Here is a 19845-nt window from a genome sequence, read left to right on the forward strand (position 1 = left end):
GCGGCATGAGGCCGCTCTTCCGTGCCCGTGACTGTGGCCGGGGCACCTGTTTACGGGCGCTGCCAGAACGGTTCCGGAAAGATCTAAGCGCTGGCCTTTCCCTACGTGGATCCTGCTCCCAGCTCGCCCTGGGAGGCGCCCTCTCCCCGGCACGCGTCTCCGGCGTCCTGGGCGTCCGGTCTCCACTGCGAGGTCCCTCGCGGTTTGCGTTCCTCGTCCGTGGCTCGCCTGCGTGTGTTCCCGGACCGCTTCTCTCAGAATGTCTCCACTCACCATGCCAGCGGCCGTCGGTTGGGAAATGGATGGCTCTCTTGAGCCTCGAGGTCGCCTAGAGTGCTGTGTCGTGTGGAGTCAGACCCGAGGGAGGGAGGTCCGGTGCGGTCTCCTGGGCCGGCACTGCTGCTCGGAGCCGCTCTGCGGAGCACGAGCTCCGCTCTGGAGGACGTGTCTCGGGGCGCCGGTCCTCGGGCTTCTCGCTGCAGCCGCCACAGCGGCCGGAGGGCGGCCCGGAAGGGGCCGCGTCTCTGTGGCTGCAGGAAGTTCCGAGCCTCCTGTACGTGCCCTCTGGCTTCGTGTTTCACGCTCCCGGCAGAGAAGGATGGGGGGGCACACGGTGGCAGGTGTGTGACGGGGAGAGAGGACGACACTGCACAGCTCGGCCTGGGCCCCTCGGACAGGGTGCTCTGCTCCGCGCATGGTGGGCGTGCAGATGTGGCGGGTGCATGTAGCCTTGGCATGTGCAGGTGTTGCTGTTGCAGGTGCCCGTGTCTGACCTTGGCTGCCCTCAGGAGCTCACACCTGAACACTGACTCAGGCTCCCTGGGTGGCAGCCCCCTTGTCTGCTAGTGTCCTCTGTGTCCCCCAAATGCCCTCTGTGTCCCCCAAATGCCCTCTTTGCCCGAGCTCCCACTGTGCTGCCCAAGCTGGACTGGCCCCACCCACGCTGAGAGCCAGTGAGGTCAGGTTCCCCTCTGGCCTTGCCCTGCCCACGCTGCAGGGGGGGGATGTGGTGGTAGGGGGGTGTCCCTGGAGGCGCACACACTCAGCCACACCGGGGACTGACAGCTAACAGCCTCAGGGGGCGGGGCGGGGTGGGCGGGGTGGGCGGGTCCTGCCAGCCTGGGCTGTCCATCATCTGTCCCCAGCAGGTGGCCCCGCCTGTGCAGGCGGCAGTGATGGACGGGTGGGTCCAGGAGGCACTTGGCAGAGCAGGCTCACCTGTTCACCTGTCTCACCGACACCCGTGTGACACCCCTGCCCCTGCCATCCCCCCAGGTGGTTCCCGCCGTGTGTGGGTGCTGCCATCTCCTTGCTGTGCCTCCCCTCAGGCCCTGCCGGTGACCGTGGACTGAACCCTGTGTGATGGTCCCTGGGCTCGGCCCACTTAGGGAGGACAGACGTGCCAGCGGGCAGCGGGCAGCGGAGAGAAGAGGCGCCGTAGCCAGCACGGCTTCCTGTTTTGGTTTCCCTGCGCCAGCTGTGCTGGGAGCTCGGCGGGAAGCACTCGGCACCCTCTGCCAAGGGCGACGGGGCGCTGCACTCCTCCGCCTTCAGGCTGCACTGCCGCTCCCAGGGCCCGTGGCTGCTCAGGCTGCAGCCGAGCCGGGGGAGCGGGGCAGCTCACCGCTTTCTCCCTGGAGCCCTGAGGCCTGGGTCCCTTCTTCCTGCCGGCTCCGAGCCCCTTTCTGAGGCACAGCAGCACCTCCACCCACCCTCCTCCTCCCCTGCTCCTCCTCCCCCTCCCCTGCCTTCCCCGCCCCCCGCCCCTGGCCCTGCCCGGCTGGCCCTGCCCTGCTGCCCTGAATGCGCCACACAGGAGGACCGTCAGCCACGTCTGGCACAGCCTGCCACTGAAAGGGACAGAATGGGGCCAGCCTGTCCCGAGCCCAGGGAGGCTCACTGCGGGGCCTTGTCCACTCTGAACAGAGCCTTGTCCGGCCGATGGCCCCACTGCCCGGGCCTGGCTGCACGGCCCCGCCAGGCCGTGCCGGAGTCCCAGGCGTAGGATAGGCACGGAGCAGCGAGGTCCTACGAGGAGAGATGGCCGGGCAGGCCAGCCTGCCTGCGCGCCGTCGTCCCCGTGGCCGGAGATCAGCATGGCCAGCAGGGAGGTGAGGCCCGGGCCCGGCCGCAGGGGTGTGGCCAGAGGCCCGGCGTTGCTTGTTTTCTTTGCAGGTGGTATCATGTGTTGTTTTTACTAGAAAAATCCAGGGGAACCTACAGACCAGCGGGCACTGCTGGAGAAGTCGGTGTGAGTTCTGTCCGAGTGCTTGAGGTGGGGACCTCATCACCCTCCAGCGACGGAATCGCCGCCACTGGCCAGGACCCCGCACCAGCGCGTGGTTCGGGAGTAATAAGTGTTTCCTTCCTGTTCACACGACAGCTTTTCTCTCCCAGTTCTCCGGGCTCAGTGCACAGGCTGTGAGGAAGCAAGCAGGCGTCCTTCTGTCCCCAGCCCCGTCCCCAGGACCAGGGCGTGTCCGGGAGCTGTCTGTGGGCAGTGGCCGGCGGGGCGGCGGGGCTGAGGCCGGCTGCCCTGGCCTGGGCTGCTCGGGCCTTTCCTGGGCAGCGACGGCAGCCCAGCGACGTGGCGGCTGCCGCGGGGGCAGCCTTCCTTCTTGTCTGGATTGCTCCCATCGCGGTTTCTCCGTGCCCTGCACTCCGGGAGGAAGCAGGCGGGGCGGTGGGGTGCACCCTCCGGCGAGGCGGGTGGGGTGGGGTTGTGGGACCGACGGCTTCGTTTAAAGGGGCAGGTGTGCTCGCCGCGGTCCCTCTGGCCCGTGGTTCGCAGTGAGGTGTGTGCCGGGCAGCCCATGCGTGTCCGTGGGAGCGGGTGGTGCTGTGCGCGGTTCCTCGGGAAAGGCCGGTGAGTGAGGAAGAAACCGCACAGAGACGTGCAGCCCGCCTCTCGGCCGCCGCCGGGAGGGGCTCCTGAAAGAAAGAGCAGAGCCGTGGGCCGGGCTCTGAACAGGGGTGCTTGTGATCCTTCCCAAATTGGGGTAAAATTTGCATCTGAATGAGCAATCTAATCAAGTGCCATGGAATGTTCTGGTTTCCTTGTTGTCTCCTGTCTCTGTTCACGGTGATTTGCATTTTATCCAGCCAGCATTTTGAAGTCAGTGCTACTCAGGTTGCCTTCAAACCCGCTCCCAGCACGGTTTCTCGCTGTGCCCGGAGGGGCAGCGTCTCCTGCCGGCCCTCCCCGCACGGGGCTCGGACTCCTCCAGCTCACGCCCGCAGGAGCAGCAGGTTTTGTTTGGACTTCCCTGGACGAGACATCATGCTACATCAGTTACTGCTCAGCATCAGGGCGTCGGGAGCCGCCTGACAATCTGTCTGTTGTAAGAACATGAATCAGCACCGGCCCACACCGAGCCGCGTCCCTGAACGCAGCAGGGCCAGCGAGGGGCCTGCAGGAGGCAGAGCAGCGACGCCCGTCCCGGAGCCTCCGGGAGCGGCTCTCTCCCTGGCAGAGGCCGGGGCAGGCGGTCCCGGGTCTCGCGGGAGGCGGGGAGGATTGCCTGTGGGCCTGGAACCAAAAACGGCCGTGTCTGAGCCCGAGCTCACTGTCCGTGAAACTGAAGAGTGAAGTCACAGACACACGGTCCAGACCTGGAACAGGGCAGCGGGGTTCCCGGAGCAGCCAGGCCAGGCTCCCTCCCCTGTGACAGCGGAGCCGTTCCCAGCCCAGCCAACAGGCTGTGAGCCCGTGTGGAGCCCGCGGCCATAGCCACGTGGGCGGGGGAAGTGCATCTTCTGCCACCAGCCGAGAACCCAGCGCCGGGAGAGGGCAGGGAAGTGGGTGTGCTTTATATAGGCCGGTATACTAGAGGCACGACATTCATGCCCGGTGGGTCCCTAGGCTTGGGCGGCCATCAGGGCCGGGTGGGGCCTTCCTTTGTTCTGTGCCGCCTCCTGGTGGTCAGCACACGTCATAGCGTGCAATCGAACTCCTGGTCTGCAGGTCGAACTCCTGAGGGGACACTTTGCATATTAGCCATATATGCTTGTTAGTTCCTGATTGGTCCTTTCAAAGAATGTTGCCTTAGTGACATCCTTGGGATTGGTTTATATGCCTTACAGCCCTGTAATTGATTATCTGCAAGCTGCCTGTCTTAGCAACATTCATACATTTTAAATCTCATGCCTCTCACACACACCCTCTTCCCCTCCCTGTTGGGGCGTCTTACTAACTCTGCCGAGTTGGGTTCCTGGGCTAGTTTTTCTCCACCCTGGCCGCCATCCCTGACCACCCAGCCCCTCTGCCTCCGCACTGCGGGTGGGGGGGGAGGGCGGCGGGGGGCAGTGCTGCTGGTGTGGGAGGAGCTTTCCCGCCCCTCCCGCAGGTGGTCAGCGGGCCTGTACCGGAAACCGACACGAGAGAGAGGGCCGCCATGCCTGTGTAACGTTGTCCCTGCTCGGGCCGCCCAGGAGACAGTGGAAAGGCTGCTGCTGTGTCATTGTGACGGGGGCGGGGCTTGGGCCGGGCAGGCACCTGGGCAGGTGGCTGGGAGACGTGGTGGGAAGGGTGGTGTGTAGGTTTGCGTGCGGACCTCTCGCTCGCGTGTGTGTGCGTGTGTGTGAGTGTGTGTCTCACCTTCACAAAGCCAGCAGGCAGCCTGCACATGGCGGGGCAGGGAGCTTTCTGTCTGGTTGCCTGCAGCTCAGAAGACCCTCTGCAGTGTGGCCTGTGCCGTGCGGGGCCTTGCAGGAGGAGGAATGCAGGCCGCGGAGAAGCGAGAGCCAGGTCCCCCCAGGGCCTCCTGAGGGAGCTCCGCCATCTCTGGGGCTGGAGCCCCACGTCTGGCCTCCAGAGTTCAGATAATAAGTGTGTGTTGTTTTAAGCCACTGAGTTTGTGCTGCTTTGTACGGCAGCCGACGGAAACTCACAAGGACCATTAAGCTGTGGTCTTGTGCTCAGGGAGCTTCAGGACGGCTTAGAGAGACACACAGTGAGGCCCCTGGGCAGGGGGTGCAGATGGAGGGGGACTCGCAGCTGCAGGCGCTCAGGCTTAGCTGTGTGCCAGTCAGCGGGGGCGGGGCGGGGCGGGCGTGTGCCCCGCACAGGCCGCCTGCTGCCCCTGGCAGGTCTGGGAGGAGCCTGTGTCACACCCTCGGGGCGAGGCCTGGCGTCCTGTGGCGGGCGTGGCCGCGTGCTCTCAGCCACGGGAGGTGGCTCGCTCTCAGGAGGAGCTGCTACCATTGGCCTGGAGGGTACTTTTCGGGTAAAGACCGTCCTGGACCCTGTGCTGAGGACAGAGCTCCCAGCACACTGGTCCATGAAGGTTCTAGAAGGGGAGCAAGCTGCTGTCACCCCAGTGCTGCCTCAGACACCCCGGCCGCCGCCGGCCGCCCGCCTGCTCCGTGTGCACCGGCCTGTGGCGCTCCTGTCAGCCGGGAGGACACGGGCGTGGGAGGTCCCACACGCCGGTGCTTTCCTGTTGTGGCCGCTCTGTGCACCCTGAGGGGCCCGAGGGTGGTGCCGCTGAAGCTGGGCCAGTGGTGAGGCTGTGGGCCGCCGTGGCGGGTGGCTGGCAGGGCAGCGGCGGCAGCGTGGTGAGGGATGTTCCCTTCCCTGCGGCGGGAGTGGCACTGCGCGGTGTGTCCAGACCCCGTTCTGGTTATCCCTCATTCACCCACTGGGTGACGCTGTGGCTCCCACCTTTTGATGCTGCGGATGCTGCTGCTGTGAACGTGGGTGTGAGGTCTGAGGCTGCGGTTCCTGGGGGCAGCTGCCTGGAGGTGGGGTCCGTGGATCCTGTGGCCGCTCAGCACTCACCACGTGGAGGAGCCACTGGGCTGTGCCCACGGCGGCGGCTGCACCATTTACCCCGCCCCCGCAGGGCGGCCGGGCTCCTGGCTCCGCCGCCGCCGTGTTCCGTGCTGTGACAGCAGCCTCCTCAGGGTGGGTGCTTGTCTGTGTCTGAGCCTCCGTTTGGAAACACTCACATCCCGTGTGGCTGCTCACCATCCTCTGAGCGCTGCGCGTCTGGTTTGGATCTGCGCGTCCCAGGGGCATCTCACGCTGGTCGGTGGCCAGCATTGAGGGGAAGCACGTGGAAGTCTCAGCCCGATGCCCGGCCACGGCCAGGGGGTGAGGCCAGAGTGACCTTGGCCTGTGACCTCACCCACTGGGCCCGGCCTGGCCGCCGCCTGGTGTGGCCACTGCTTCAGGACGTGGCTGAAGGAGGGTCAGGGTGCTGATCCCCCAGGACCTTCAGGATGAGAGTCTGGGCTGGATGGGTGCCCCCCGCGTGCTCTCCGGGACCTCGGCCTGCTGCCCAGCGCCGCCGTCACGGTCCCTGCGTGAGGAGCGTGCAGGCGCCGGGCCCGGCCACGCCTGCTCCACGCTGACTGGCCCCCTGGCCTCTGTGCATGCGTGTGCATGTGTGGGTGTGTGAGTACAGTGATGTGTGCGTGTGCATGTGTGTGTGGTGTGTGTGATATATGCATTGTGGTGTATGTGTGCATTGTGTGATGTGTTTTGTTGTGCATGTGTGTAATGTGTGTGCACATGTGATGTGTGTGTGCACGTGCTATGTTTGTGTGTGCATGCTGTCATGGGCGCATGCGTTGTGTTCACATGCACGTGTGATGTACGTGTGTGTGGGTTTGTGGGTGGTTGTGTGTGCACACGTGTGTGAAGCCCTTTGTGTCTGCATCTGCCGGCGCGTGTCACGGCCTCCGGGAGGGGTCGCAGTGCTTCTTCCCAGCTCCGGCCCGGGGGCGGCTCGGGGCTCCCGGGGGCTCGGCCTGGCAGCTGCAGGGAGGTCCGAGGTGGACCAGCCCAGTTCCCTGGGTCCTTCCCTCGTTTGAGCAGGAAGTGAACCCCTCGTCACCCCAGCACCGTGCTCCTGCGGGAAGGACTGTCCCCGGAGCCGAGACCTGCGAGGAGGCTGAGCCGGGGGGGGGGGGCTGAGCCCGGGGGAGCTCACAGCAGAAGAGGGAGCAGGGAGGACCCTCGCTGTGCTCAGGCGGGGTGCTGGGGGGCGCAGCCGGCCCTCTTCCTGCTCAGCCTGGCGGGGGGGAGGGGGGGTAGAGCCGAGCCTGGTGGGACAGGACACACCGTGGTTGGGTGCAGTTGCTCAGGTTTGGGGTGACATTTGCAGGCTTTGTGCTTCCGGGTTCACCTGTCTCTCTTATCTGTTCCTCTTACTGTTGTCATCAGGAAGGAGTGCTGGAGGGCAGCCACTCGCGGGTCCTCATGCCTCAGCCTCACTAAGGTCTGGTGTCCCCTCCGGCTGCGGGGTCCCCTCCCTCCCTCCCTCCCTCCCTCCCTCCCTCCCTCCCTCCCTCCCTCCGGCTGTGGGGTCCCCTCCCTCCCTCCGGCTGCGGGGTCCCCTCCCTCCCTCCCTCCCTCCGGCTGCGGGGTCCCCTCCCTCCGGCTGCGGGGTCCCCTCGGACTGCGGGTGTCCAGGGCCGCCGGGGGTCCCGCCTGGCTATCCCGGCGCGGCACGGACTGCTGTCTGCCGGTGCCACCTGGTTCTGTGTTGTCTGCGCACAGCCCTGTGTGCACCTGCGTGCTGTGCTCAGACGCTGTGCTCAGTGCCGGGGGGCGGGGGCGGGGCCAGGCTGCGGCAGGCGTTCAGGACCAGAGTGAGAGGGGCAGGCGAGGCCAGCGGGGCGGGGACGAGGTGACGGGGCAGGTGCCCTGGCCGGCGTCCCTCTCTGTCGTTTCTTCGGGGAAAGTCCTGCGGAAAAGCACTGTAGGCCCGGACGGTGTGTGACGACTAGTTGGGGCTCTGTGGCGGCTGCTCTGGGGAGGCCAGGCGTTGCTCACACTGGCATCGCGAGCGGGCGAGGAGCAGCCCACGCTCCAGGTCTGCTCCGTCGTGCGGCGCAGACGCCGGGGCAGCGGCTGAGGAGCTGGCCTGGTCCCCTCTGACTGGTGTCTGGGTCGGACCCTGGCCAGCAGGCGCACGGGCGGGGCGAAGGGGGTGCCCTGCGGGGCCAGAGCCTGCTGGAGACCTGGGAGTGCGGGGCCTGTCGGCTGAGGGGGCCTCGGGCTGCCTTCCCTCCTTGTGGGGTGGCCTGGGGATCAGGAAGGCCCAAGAGAGAATCTGGGGAAACTGCTGGTATCTGGGGACAACAGGATTGTTTTGTAAGGAGAATACTGGGAGGGGGGAGAAAAGAGAAAAAGCTGAAAATCATTTTCTAAAGGGAAGAAATAGAGGACGTGGAGTGTCCGAGAGGGTGTTTGAGGATGCCCCGAAGCCCCGCCCGGCTGAGCGCTGCGCCCCGCGCCCTCTCCCGCCTCTGACGGGGCCTCCGGTGCTCCCCGGGGGCAGGACGAGGGAGGGTGCTGGGTGCTCGGAGCGTGTGCCCCCGGGGCAGCCCTTCGGGGCCAGTGGTCCTGACGGTGTGCCTGAGTGAGCTCCGCTCCCTGCCCGTCTCCCGGCGCTGGAAGCACGCTGTGACCTCCGGCCTCCGTGCTGGCAGGAGGCGCCCGGGGGCTGTGCTCGCAGCCTTCCCCGGGCGGCGTTATGTGAGCGGCCAGGCAGCTGCCCGCGAACGTTCGGCTGACTTCCCCGTGAACCCGGCTGCTGAGCCTGCACAGCGCGGCCGGCCGGGCAGGCTCTTCCGGAAGGCCCGCTGGTCCCCGCCCGGCCCCGCCCTCCGGCCCTGCGCCCTCACTGTGCCCGCCCTCACTGTGCCCCTGGAGACGGAGGACCCGGAGGAGGCGGGTGCGGTGCGGGCTCTGTGGGAGGGGCCGGCGGGCAGGCCAGCAGCTGGTGCAGGTGCTTCGAGTCCAGGTTTGCAAGCGCAGAGTTCCGCAGAAGCATGCCAGCTCTGAGGTTTTGTGGGGCATGTCCTTGCTTCTGAGTAGTCCCCCTCCCCGGGGCTAGATGTTTCTAGAACCTCCCGCCATTTGCGGGCCTGTCCCGGGCCGCTGGGTGAGCAGCCCCCTCCCACGCCGGCCAGAGGGCAGCAGCACCTTCGGAAACGTCCTGGCAGGCGCCTCCATCCGTGTTCGGTGAGGGCTCGCCGTCATTTACGGTTTGCGTTTGTCGTCGTCCAAGGAGCCCGCTGGGAGTGGAGGCCGGGAGGCCTGGGCCCTGCCTCCTCTGTTTGCGCTGCGCTCCTGTGGATTCTCCCCTCTGGGAGCTCTGTGCACGCCGCAGGGAAGTGAGTGGTGTGCAGGCTTGCCCGGCTGCTGGGCGGTGCTGCGTGTGCCTGACAGGGCCTCCAGACTTCCGGAGCACGTCCCAACCACACAGTCCCTGGGCTCCCCGGAGCAGGCTGGAGAATCTGGTAAGAAACTGGGAACTGACCCACATGTGTTACCTGCCTGGTGGTCCCGACGTCAGGTCCCCCACACAGGAAGGCAAGCACTGGGACAGCTCCCGGCCCCCAGGAGCTGGGAGCAGGCCCTGGCCAGGCAGTGGGTTTGGACACTGACTCCTCTGCGGGTGTGACTTCTGGCAGTTCCTAAGCCTGGTGTTCGTGTCTGGGAAGCGGGGATGATGATGAGTGGTTCCTGGATCATCAAGTTGCTACAAGAGCCTCTGAGAGGAGTCAGCAATCCCCGTGCCGCTGGGTGACCTGACTCACTCTTCCCGCCCGGGAGGCTCTGCTGCAGTGACGGGAAGTCCGTGCTCCCTGCATGTGTCCGTGACGGCGTGTCCGTGACGGCAGGTCCGTGCTCCCTGCATGTGTCCGTGACGGCAGGTCCATGCTCCCTGCATGTGTCCGAGACGGGAGGTCCGTGCTCCCTGCATGTGTCCGTGACGGCAGGTCCGTGCTCCCTGCATGTGTCCGTGATGGCAGGTCCGTGCTCCCTGCATGTGTCCGTGATGGCAGGTCCGTGCTCCCTGCATGTGTCCGTGACGGCAGGTCCGTGCTCCCTGCATGTGTCCGTGATGGCAGGTCCGTGCTCCCTGCATGTGTCCGTGACGGCAGGTCCGTGCTCCCTGCATGTGTCCGTGACGGGAGGTCCGTGCTCCCTGCATGTGTCCGGTGACGGCAGGTCCGTGCTCCCTGCATGTGTCCGGTGACGGCAGGTCCGTGCTCCCTGCATGTGTCTGTGACGGGAGGTCCGTGCTCCCTGCATGTGTCCGGTGATGGCAGGTCCGTGCTCCCTGTATGTGTCCGGTGACAGGAGGTCCGTGCTCCCTGCATGTGTCCGTGATGGCAGGTCCGTGCTCCCTGTATGTGTCCGGTGACGGGAGGTCCGTGCTCCCTGCATGTGTCCGGTGATGGCAGGTCCGTGCTCCCTGCATGTGTCCGGTGATGGCAGGTCCGTGCTCCCTGTATGTGTCCGGTGACGGGAGGTCCGTGCTCCCTGCATGTGTCCGGTGACGGCAGGTCCGTGCTCCCTGCATGTGTCCGGTGATGGCAGGTCCGTGCTCCCTGTATGTGTCCGGTGATGGCAGGTCCGTGCTCCCTGCATGTGTCCATGATGGCAGGTCCGTGCTCCCTGCATGTGTCCGTGACGGCAGGTCCGTGTTCCCTAGATGGCCCAATGATGGGGAGTCCGTGCTGCCTGGATTATCTCTGGAGCTCACAGGGCTGAGTGAGGCCAGGCCTGCAGGAAGCAGAGAGGCAGGGTTGGGTGGGGGAGTGGCTCCTTTTGGGTGCAGGCACTTCCTGCATCCCGGTCAGGTGGCCAGGTGCCTGGTCTTTGTCTCGGAAGGCACTGGCTGTGCCCTGGCTGTGTGCTTCCTGGGCTGAGACAGGGAGACGTGCACCCAGGTCCCTGCATGTCCTCCTGCCGACCCTCCCGGCTGCAGATCAGCTCCCCGGCCCGGAGCTCCTGGCGGTCAGGTAGGGGCATGGAGGGAGGGAAGTAGCAGGGAGAGGCACTGACCGCTGGCAAGGCCAGACGTAAGGACGAGCATCCTGCTTTTCCTGGCCACCCCCAGTGGGCCCGGTCCCATCCCATTCTGGGTGGCGCTTCCTCTCCAGGGTGTCCACCACCCCCTCCTGACATCAGGCTGGTGTGCGTGCTGTCAGGTCCCAGTGCAGGCTGGGTCCCAGTGCTGGAGCAGTGCATCCTGGAGGGTGGAGGTGGAGGGCAGACAGGGCTGAGAGCTCTTTGCCTCAGTGTCTTCCTGTCTGAAACAAAGGCAGGGCTGAGGGTTCGAGGATCGCTGAGCGACACGAGCGCCTGTGCCTGGCCGAGGACTCGCTGTCCCTGCAGCCGGCGCCCACCTGGGCGGCCCGGCACGGCCTGCCCACCCGCAGACCGGCCACGCCCTGCCTGTGCGCGTGCCGGGCTCGGGCCTCAGCAGGGACGTGACTGGTGGCCTTGGTTGGCACTGAGTGTGGGGCCCCGAGGGAAGCGAGACAGTGGGCGGCCCCATCCTGAGCCCGTGACCGCGAGCAGCATAAGGAAGTGCCCTTGCAGGAAGTAGTGCCCCCGGTTCCGTCTCGGCCTCGTCCTGCCACATGGTCCCCGGGAACGTCCTCCGTGGACGGTGTGGGCTGCTGCGGCCTGGCCGTGGTTCAGAGGCAGCAGTCTCGGCTACGAGGGGCCCAGCGGCACCAGGGGCCGCGCCGGTTCCCGGAGGTCGCCGTGGCGTCCGATACAGGTGTGTGCCGATAGCCTGTGCACCAGACAGGAGCGGCCCGCGTCTGACATCGTCTGAGCTGGGACGCTCTTTGTCTTGCCGGGAGGGAGTGACCGGGGGCCTGGCCTGTGGGTTCTGGCCACGTCCCGGGGAGGCTGGATGGAGCGCGAGGCTGGTGCTGGCACCTGCTGAGTAGTTGTAAGGAATTACCGGAGATGAAGACACAGAGAGTGGTGTTTTGTGGTTTTGAGACTAAAAAACCCTGTCTCCGGCCCGGGCTTGTCGAGGCTCCGCGGCCACCGGGGGGACTTCCTGGTCCGTCCGCAGCCGGGCGGGGGCTGGGGCCGAGCCGCAGGAGGAGGCCGGTCCCGCGGCCCAGCTGTGGCCACCGGAGGGGGAGGTCACCTGGGGCGCAGGCGCTGCCACAGGCGGCCGCAGTGCAGTCCCGCACGGCCCGGCTTCCAGATGGCTCTGGGCAGACGGACGCCGTCACCACCTGGCAAACAGGAGGAGGAAGGAGCCTCCGTTTCTGAAGCGCCTGCCGTGGGGCCGGACCTCCTCCTCTCTGCCGTGAGCTCCCGGCGAAGGAGGTGGGGCTGCCGGGCACCAGGCCCACCAGCGGGAAGCGCCGTGGAGACAAGTGCACAGGGAGGGTGCCTGCCCTGCCCCCAGGCCCCGCCCCAGAGCCCAGGTGGCCTGCAGGCAACTGCAAGACCCTGGCGGCGAGTCTCAGCCGGAAGTGGCTCTCACGGTCCCGGGGTCTCCACTGGACAGCAGCCCCTCATGGGTCTCATCAGGCTGCAGGGCCCAGGTGCTGAGAAAGCCGCTCTCCCCTCCTCCACTGGTCCCTGTTGGGAGGTGGCCGTGGCCGTGAGATTCCGGTCAGACCTCTTTCTGCACTGGGGAGTGTCGCGTGTGTCAGAGGGCCGTGGTGTGGCTGCGTTTCCCCACACCACTGCAGCGAGCCCCCTTCTGTAGCACGTGGGCTCAGCCGCACAGCTCTCTCCCCGGGAATTTCTCTCAGAGACGGGGGGTGGGGGGGGGGCTGGGGAGGTGGATAGCTTAGAAAGTGGTGGGGGTTAAGGGAGTGGTTCAGGAGGTGGAATACCTGGGGAAGAGGAGGGGCTGAGGGAGTAGCTGGAGAGGTGGAGTGGCGAGGGAACAGGGGGGCTGAGAGGTAGAGGGGCAGAGGGAATAGTTGGAGGAGGATGAAGGCTGAGGGAGTAGCTGGGGGCGGTGGATGGTCTGGGGGAGTATCTGGGGGCGGTGGAGAGGCAGTGACCTGTTTTAGGTCACACAGCTGGGAAGGGGCAGACCCGGACCTAAACCGGGCAGGCTGGCCTCAGAGCCCCCCTCTGGCCAGGACCCTAGGCTGCCTCCCCTGTTAGGGAGAATAAACACAGACTGAATTAGAGCATTGAATTGACTTGAAATAAGTACAGAATGTGTTCGTGCTACATGGCTTGATTGTGCTTTATAGCAGACAGCCTGTGTGTATGCCTTTTCAAAAACAGCCCCACTGACTGGGAAAGCTGAGAGGAGGCTGCGTGAACGTCGTCCGGGAAGTTGTAGGACAAACCCCAGAGCAGGGAGCGGAGCGGTCGCTGACCAGTCCGGGTTCGGAGCCTGTCCCCGGGGACCGAGCCTCGCCACCGTCCCCGGCGACCCTGGTGACCCCAGTCTCTGCGTTAGGCTCTGCATCTGGACGGAAAAGCTTCGTGGCTGTTCTGCGGTGGCTAAAATCCGTCTTAAAATGAATCCTACATTGTAAATGGGCAATGATCTGAACTCCAGCGTTGTCAGGTTTCATCGGACATCACGCAGCCATGAAATCGTGCGTGGGAGCCTGGGCAGTGGGTGGTGTCGCATCAGACGGCAGGAGCTCCGCACAGTTCACGCAGGTCCCGCCCGGCTCCCGCCTCCGTCCGCAGTGAGTGCCGGCTTCCATCCTGGGCTCAGGTGTCTGTTCTGCTCCGTGTGCTCCTGCCTCCCCAGGGCCTGTGCACCACACGTTGTCCCCGCCCCCTGGAGGTGGTCGTGAGTGAACACACTGTTCCAGTTATTTAGAAGGAGAAGTCCCAACAGAACCGCAGAAGGGCCAGAAATGGTGTTGTCTGTCTGCTGTTAAAACTTCCATTGTGGCCGGGACCGGTTTGGCTCAGTGGATAGAGAGTCAGCCTGGGGACTGAAGGGTCCCGGGTTCGATTCCGGTCAAGGGCATGTACCTTGGTTGCAGGCACATCCCCAGTGGGGGGTGTGCAGGAGGCAGCTGATCGATGATTCTCTCTCATCGATGTTTCTAGCTCTCTATCCCTCTCTCTTCCTCTCTGTGAAAAATCAATAAAATATATTTTAAAAAAAACAACAAAAACTTCCATTGTGGCCAAAACCGGTTTGGCTCAATGGATAGAGCGTCGGCCTGCGGACTGAGAGGTCCCGGGTTCGATTCCAGTCAAGGGCATGTACATTGGTTGCAGGCACATCCCCAATGGGGGGTGTGTAGGTGGCAGCTTATCAATGATTCTCTCTCATTGATGTTTCTGGCTCTCTATCCCTCTCTTTTCCTCTCTGTAAAAAATCAATAAAATAAAATTTTAAAAAAAGAATAGGGGAAAAAAAAAACTTCCATTGTGATGAAATCCATGTCATAAACTTAAAAATGACAATTAAATTTATAAATATCCTATATAATAAAAGCCTAATATGCTAAGTGCCCGACCGTTTGTCCAACTATTCAACCGTTTGACCAGTCGTTATGACATGCACTGACCACCAGGGTTAGCTTGCTGCTGGGGTCTGGCCAGTTGGGACTGGGTAAGATGGGACGGACATGCCCTGGAACCCTCCTGCGGTCCCTTCTCGGCCGGCCAATCTCCCGCAGTCCCTCCCCAGCCTCTAAAATAGTTCTTCTCATTAATTTCCTTTCAGTGTGCATGAATCCTTGTACCAGGCCTCTCATTAATAATAAAGTTATAAAAGCCCCTTTTTTTGAAATTGTCAGAAATGTGTTCTCTGTATTTTCCAAGTTTTTTTTCACTTAAAGTATCTTACTTTTAATATCAGGTTGAAAATAACTTATTTAGGAAACCGTGTGCTTAAGGCAAGAGTTCAGATACCCTGTCTCCCCGAAAATAAGACAGTGTCTTATATTAATTTTTTATCCCAAAGTTGCGCTAGGTCTTATTTTCAGGGGATGTCTTATCTTTCCATGCGCTAGGTCTTATTTTCGGAGGATGTCTTATTTTCGGGGAAACACGGTAGTACTAAAACATGCAAACAGTAAAAAACGAAGCACACTCCAACTCCAGACCAGAGCCACTGTCGGCGGCAGCAGGCCCAGGTTAGATTGCGACCTCGTCACTTGGTGCCTTTGAAGGGTGGGCTTGCACAGAAGGTCACACCACGTGCCTGTGCAAATGGAGCACACTGTAACCGCTGAGGCACTGGACATCCTTCCATCCCAGGGGCTGCTGTATTCTTTTTAACAGTACGTGGTATTCTAACCTAGGATGTGCCACAATTCATACATAAAAAATGTGCTCATCTGTGAGAGGCCCCGTGCATGAATTTGTGCATGGGTGGGGTCCGGCCGGCCCGCCCCATCCCAATTGGGCCCATCAGGCTGGGCGGGTTGAGGGGAGGGGCCAAAGGCGGTTGGCCAGCTGGCCCCGCCTGCTTGTCGAACTCCCAGTTGAGGGGAGAATTTGCATACTAACCTTTTACTAATAGGATTATACATGTGTGTGTGTGTGTGTGTGTGTGTGTCTACACACATACACATCCCCACACACAGAAATGGCCTCTAGTTGTTCCAGTTTTCCGTGAACTTGGGTATCTTACACGCGTGTGGAGTATGTCCCCCCTGGTCCCTGGCAGAGAATGGCTGGGGCAGAGGCTCCTGCTGGCGTTGCCCAGGCCGCCAGGATGTGCCCGGGCAGGGAGCCTCTCTCTGCGCACCGATGGCGGCTGTCTCGTGCCGCCTTCAAGGTAGGGTGGCATCTGAAGGAAGGTCCAGCTCAGCCACACAGGCCAGCGGGGTAGAGTGTCAGCTGGCTCTGAGGATCTCCGTTTCCCTGACGGGGCCCTGTGTGCGGTCTGGGCTGGGAGGTTGGACAGAAGGGGCCTGAGGCCTCCCGGTCCATAATGCAGTGTGCCCGTGGGCTTGGGGGCTCTGGGCACTGAGCTCGAGCTACCGTGGGTGAGGGCCTGGTGGAGCCCCAAGAGGGGTTAAGGTGTGGCAGCCAATCCTGCTTTATACCCTGCGGAGCCGGCTTAGCAAGGGCGGGCAGGTTCCTGGCAGGGCTGCAGGCCAGAGGCTGCGGTGAGCTCCTCACAGGCCCCCCGGTGCTCAGAACAGCAGGTGTCTTGGCCACTGTTATCATGCCCACTTTCTGGATGAGGAAATTGGCACAGAGAGGCCCGTGAACTTCCCCAAGGACACACAGCTGGTCAGGGGAAGCCAGGCCCATACCCCAGGTCATTCCCACCCTGGGCCTTCTCTGCCTGCGAAAGCGAAGACCTGGCTGCTGCGGGTAAGGCGCCTGCAGAGGGGAGGCCCTGCAGAGCTCGGGAAAGGTGCCCAGAAGGCAAAGGCCCGCTCACCTGGCTGTGCTGCCGGGAGTGGCCGCCAGCGTGGGCGTTGAGGCTCCCACGCTCCCTGCTGACAGAGGCATGTTTCTCAACCTGGAGGGAGAAACACTTATTTCCTGGTTTAATTTCATTCCTTTGTTTTGCAAATGGACCTTGCATTCTGTCCTAGACACCAGGCTAAGTTAGGAACAGCCTGGTGAAAGCTACGTGGTGGTAGTTGTGTGAGAAATGTGTACTTTGCAGTCTTTAGTTGGAGAGAGAACTAATTATAGCTCGTGGTTACCTTGAGGAGGAAGAAGATTGTGCTGATGAAGGCTGCAGACAGTGGGCCGAGGCCTCTGTGGTCGGTTGAGGCCGGAAGTGTGTATTTGCACCCCGAACCACGGGGCCAGGGCTGCTTGGCCGGGGGAGGCATGGGGACTTGCTCGGAGGAGGAACGGGGTGCGGGGCTGGTGCTGAGTGAGGCTGAGAGTGCCAGCCCCTAACCTGCCGCCGTGGGTGCGTGCCGGGACATTTTGGTGAACTGGGTGCGTGCTTGTCCAGCCGCCAGCCAGCAGCTGGCTTTTCCTGTGAGAGCGGCCCAGGCTCGCTGACCTTCCGAAGAGACGGTTCCTCTGTGATTCTTGGTATTGGTGTTGTCTACCTTCACCTCTTCTCTGGCGTGAACCACCCTTCTTCCCACAGTGTTTCCGGCCGCCCCGGCGGGGGACAGGAAACCATGGTTTCTCAGGTTCCCACGTGTCCACCCACTAAGCCAGCGCCTCCACAGCGGAGAAACAGGAGACGGGCTTCCTGTGCTCCGTGTGCTCCGTGTGCTGTGTGTGCTACATGTGCTGTGTGTGCTCTTTGTGCTCTGGGTGCTGTGTGCTCCGTGTGCTGTGTGTGCTGCGTGTGCTCCATGTGCTCTGTGTGCTGTGTGTGCTCTTTGTGCTCTGGGTGCTGTGTGCTCCGTGTGCTGTGTGTGCTGCATGTGCTGTGTGTGCTCTTTGTGCTCTGGGTGCTGTGTGCTCCATGTGCTGCCTGTGCTGCCTGTGCTCGATGTGCTATGTGTGGTGTGTGCTCCAAGTGCTGTGTGGGCTCTGTGTGCTATGTGTGCTCCATGTGCTCCGTGTGCTGTGTGTGCTCCATGTGCTCCATGTGCTCCTTGTGCTGTGTGACAGGGCCTCGTCTAGACAGCCCTGCTTGCCCAGGCGGGAGGCTGCTTTGCTGACACGTGGCTCAGAAGCAGCCTCCTGCAGGGTGCCAGGCAGGTCCTGGCGAGTCCTAACCATTCCCACCTGCCTCTTCGGGGTCTCATTTGCTGACCTGAGGTGTTTGCTCAGGATTCAGGGAGCATGTCAGGCCCCGGTGACCCAGGAAATTGTGTGCTGTGGGTGGTGTGTAAGAGTGGGGACCCCCTACTTCTCTGCTGTCTTCAGGGAAATGGCAAGGATTGCAGAAGCTCTTAAACCAGTGGTTCACCTTCCTGATGCCGCGGCCCTTTAATCCAGCTCCTCATGTTGTGGTGACCCCAACCACATTATTTTCGTTGCTTCTTCATAACTGTAATTTTGCTACTGTTATGAATCGTAATGTAAACATCTGTGTTTTCCGATGGTCTTAGGCTACCCTGCTAGTGGTTCTCAACCGCTGCTGTAGAGCCTAATCCCATCGGAAAACAGATATTTACATTACGATTCATAACAGTAGCAAAGTTACAGTTACGATTGCAACGAAAATAATGTTATGGTTGGGGGTCACCACCACATGAGGAGCTGGATTAAAGGGTCTCGGCATTAGGAAGGTTGAGAACCACTGTCTTAAGGAAAAGAAGGTGATGCTCCAACTACAAAAAACTCTGGAGTTTGATTCTGAAGTTTAAAAAATCTGTAGGATCGTTTGCTGCCACAGACAGTGTCCCCGCCGCCAGGCGTCTGACCCTGCAGGGGCGCGGGGACCACCAACAAACACCAGGAAACTCGCTGCTCAGTGTGAGACCCTCCGGTCCAGACAGCAGCGCAGCGGGAGGTGGGACTAGCAGGCTCAGGAAGTCCCCTCCTCCTCAACATTGTGTGCGTGTCCTGCTTCCTCCTGCTTCGGCTCCGCCTTTTGGTGTCAGGGAGGCTGAGTGCTGCGGCTGGCTCTGCAGCCACCGGCCCTGCAGCCCGAGGAAGGTCAGGACTTCCTTTTCTGATGAGTGACTGGACCGCGGCTCAGCGCTGAGTGGCGGCCATCAGCCATGGGGGACCAGCTCCTCTACCCGGTGAGCAGCGACTCGCGTGTCTGTCCGTGGGTGATTGCACACTCATGCCCTCCTGCTCGCACGAATGCCACCCTGATCCCGGGTCCGAGTCGGCTGCCAGGGGCCCAGCAGTTGGAAAGAACCACAGGTTTCCTTTCTGTGGCATTTCAGAACGGGTGCTGAGTTTATGTGACAGACAATTTGAGTGTTTAATGTTCTTGTTTCCCATTTTTTCCAGAGCAGAGCTTTCTGAAGACTTCCTCCTAGAGACGACTGGGAAGTTTCGAGACCCCAGACACAGGTACAGTCACTTTTTCTCAGGCTGTGTCCAGTGAGTCAGAGGTGACATCGGGGGAAGTCTCGCTGAGGGTCAGCAGCACGTTGGCTGTTGGTCACAGCGCGCTCTGGGGGCAAGGCCCCCCGGCCGCCGGGCCTGGAGCGGAGGGGGAGCCCGAGGGCAGTGGATGCCGGCGCTGGGCCTCGGCATCGCCTGCTTTTCTCCCTCCGACCGCGCCCCCCGGCCTGTGCCCCTGCTCTCCGAGCCGGAGCCCGGGTTAGCCCTGAAGGGCACCTTCTCTTCGGGGCACGGGGGTCGTCTGTGAGGCCAGGGCAGGAGGAGGGTTCTCAGGGTCACCCGGACGGGGGTCGTTTGTGACTGGTTTTCATTCTGGTCAGGTGATACCTGGTCAGCCATGTGTGTTCGGTTTTGGAGGGAAGAGAAATGCCAGTTTAATTTGTAAAAACGGGAGGAAAGCCCCACGGGGCCGTCCCGCCACAGGGCGGGTATTGGCCGTGCCCGTTTGGTAGGCGGGTGAGCGAGATGCACTTTACTTCCGGCACGTGGCACTGTCAGGTGGCCGGTCACAGACACCCGCCTTCTGTTACCGCCTGGTGTGCTGGTCGCTGCATTAGCTAGGAGTTCCCATTTGTGATCCAGGGCTTTTTCCTGTTTTCTCCCCGATCACTTGTCTCTGGATCTTGCGTGCCACGCCTGTTAGCTTACAGGCCAGGAGGGTCCCGCTGCCCCGGGAATGCCCTTCTCAGCACCTGCCCGTCATCACTGCTGGTCGATTCATGGCCGAGCGGTCAGTGTGTGTCCGTCCCTCACCTGCTGCCCCCTGACCCTTCCCAGCTCCGCTCAGCACTCACGCACACGTGTGCCAGGTCGGGTGAGGGTCTGGTTGAGGTGTGGCTGGAGGGAGCAGGTGTCCGGGACAGAGTCCGGGCTTTTCTGCAGAGTGGGTCCGGCCCCTCCAGGGCAGGGCACGTCCCGCGCCGCCGGCGTGCTGCTCCGCGCGGTTCTGCGGAGACGGCAGCTGGGACAGCAAGCTCGTGGTGGGGCCTCTGACCCAGCCCCTGACACCCATCCTGGTTCCCGGGCGAGCCCATTTCTTGGCGGTGGTGACGTCAGCACCTTAGCCAGGGCCGGGCGGGTGGGGAACGGTGTGGGGACAGGCTGGGTGGCATCAGGAGGGCCTGGCGGCTGCGTCACTCTGTGCTCCCCGCTGGGAGGGGAAGAGTGGC

At 62.8% G+C, this 19845-nt stretch overlaps 1 protein-coding gene across 9 annotated transcripts in view; it reads left to right on the forward strand.

The window, feature by feature from the left end:
• The window catches only part of SEMA4D (semaphorin 4D), an 88506-nt gene that overhangs the window by 35991 nt on the left and 32670 nt on the right, over positions 1 to 19845 (forward strand). For 6 of the 9 annotated variants that reach the window (XM_084899066.1, XM_084899065.1, XM_084899067.1 and 3 more), the window contains exon 2: positions 18560 to 18622. The gene's annotated coding sequence lies outside the window, so the exon portion shown is untranslated. Of the gene's footprint in view, positions 1 to 2176; positions 2256 to 11359; positions 11532 to 18559; positions 18623 to 19845 lie in introns of those variants that run through there. The other 3 variants (XM_084899063.1, XM_084899060.1, XM_084899064.1) reach the window with 3 other exon arrangements.

Source organism: Pipistrellus hanaki (assembly GCF_964339955.1).
Source record: "Pipistrellus hanaki genome assembly, chromosome: 11".
Taxonomy (NCBI): domain Eukaryota; kingdom Metazoa; phylum Chordata; class Mammalia; order Chiroptera; family Vespertilionidae; genus Pipistrellus; species Pipistrellus hanaki.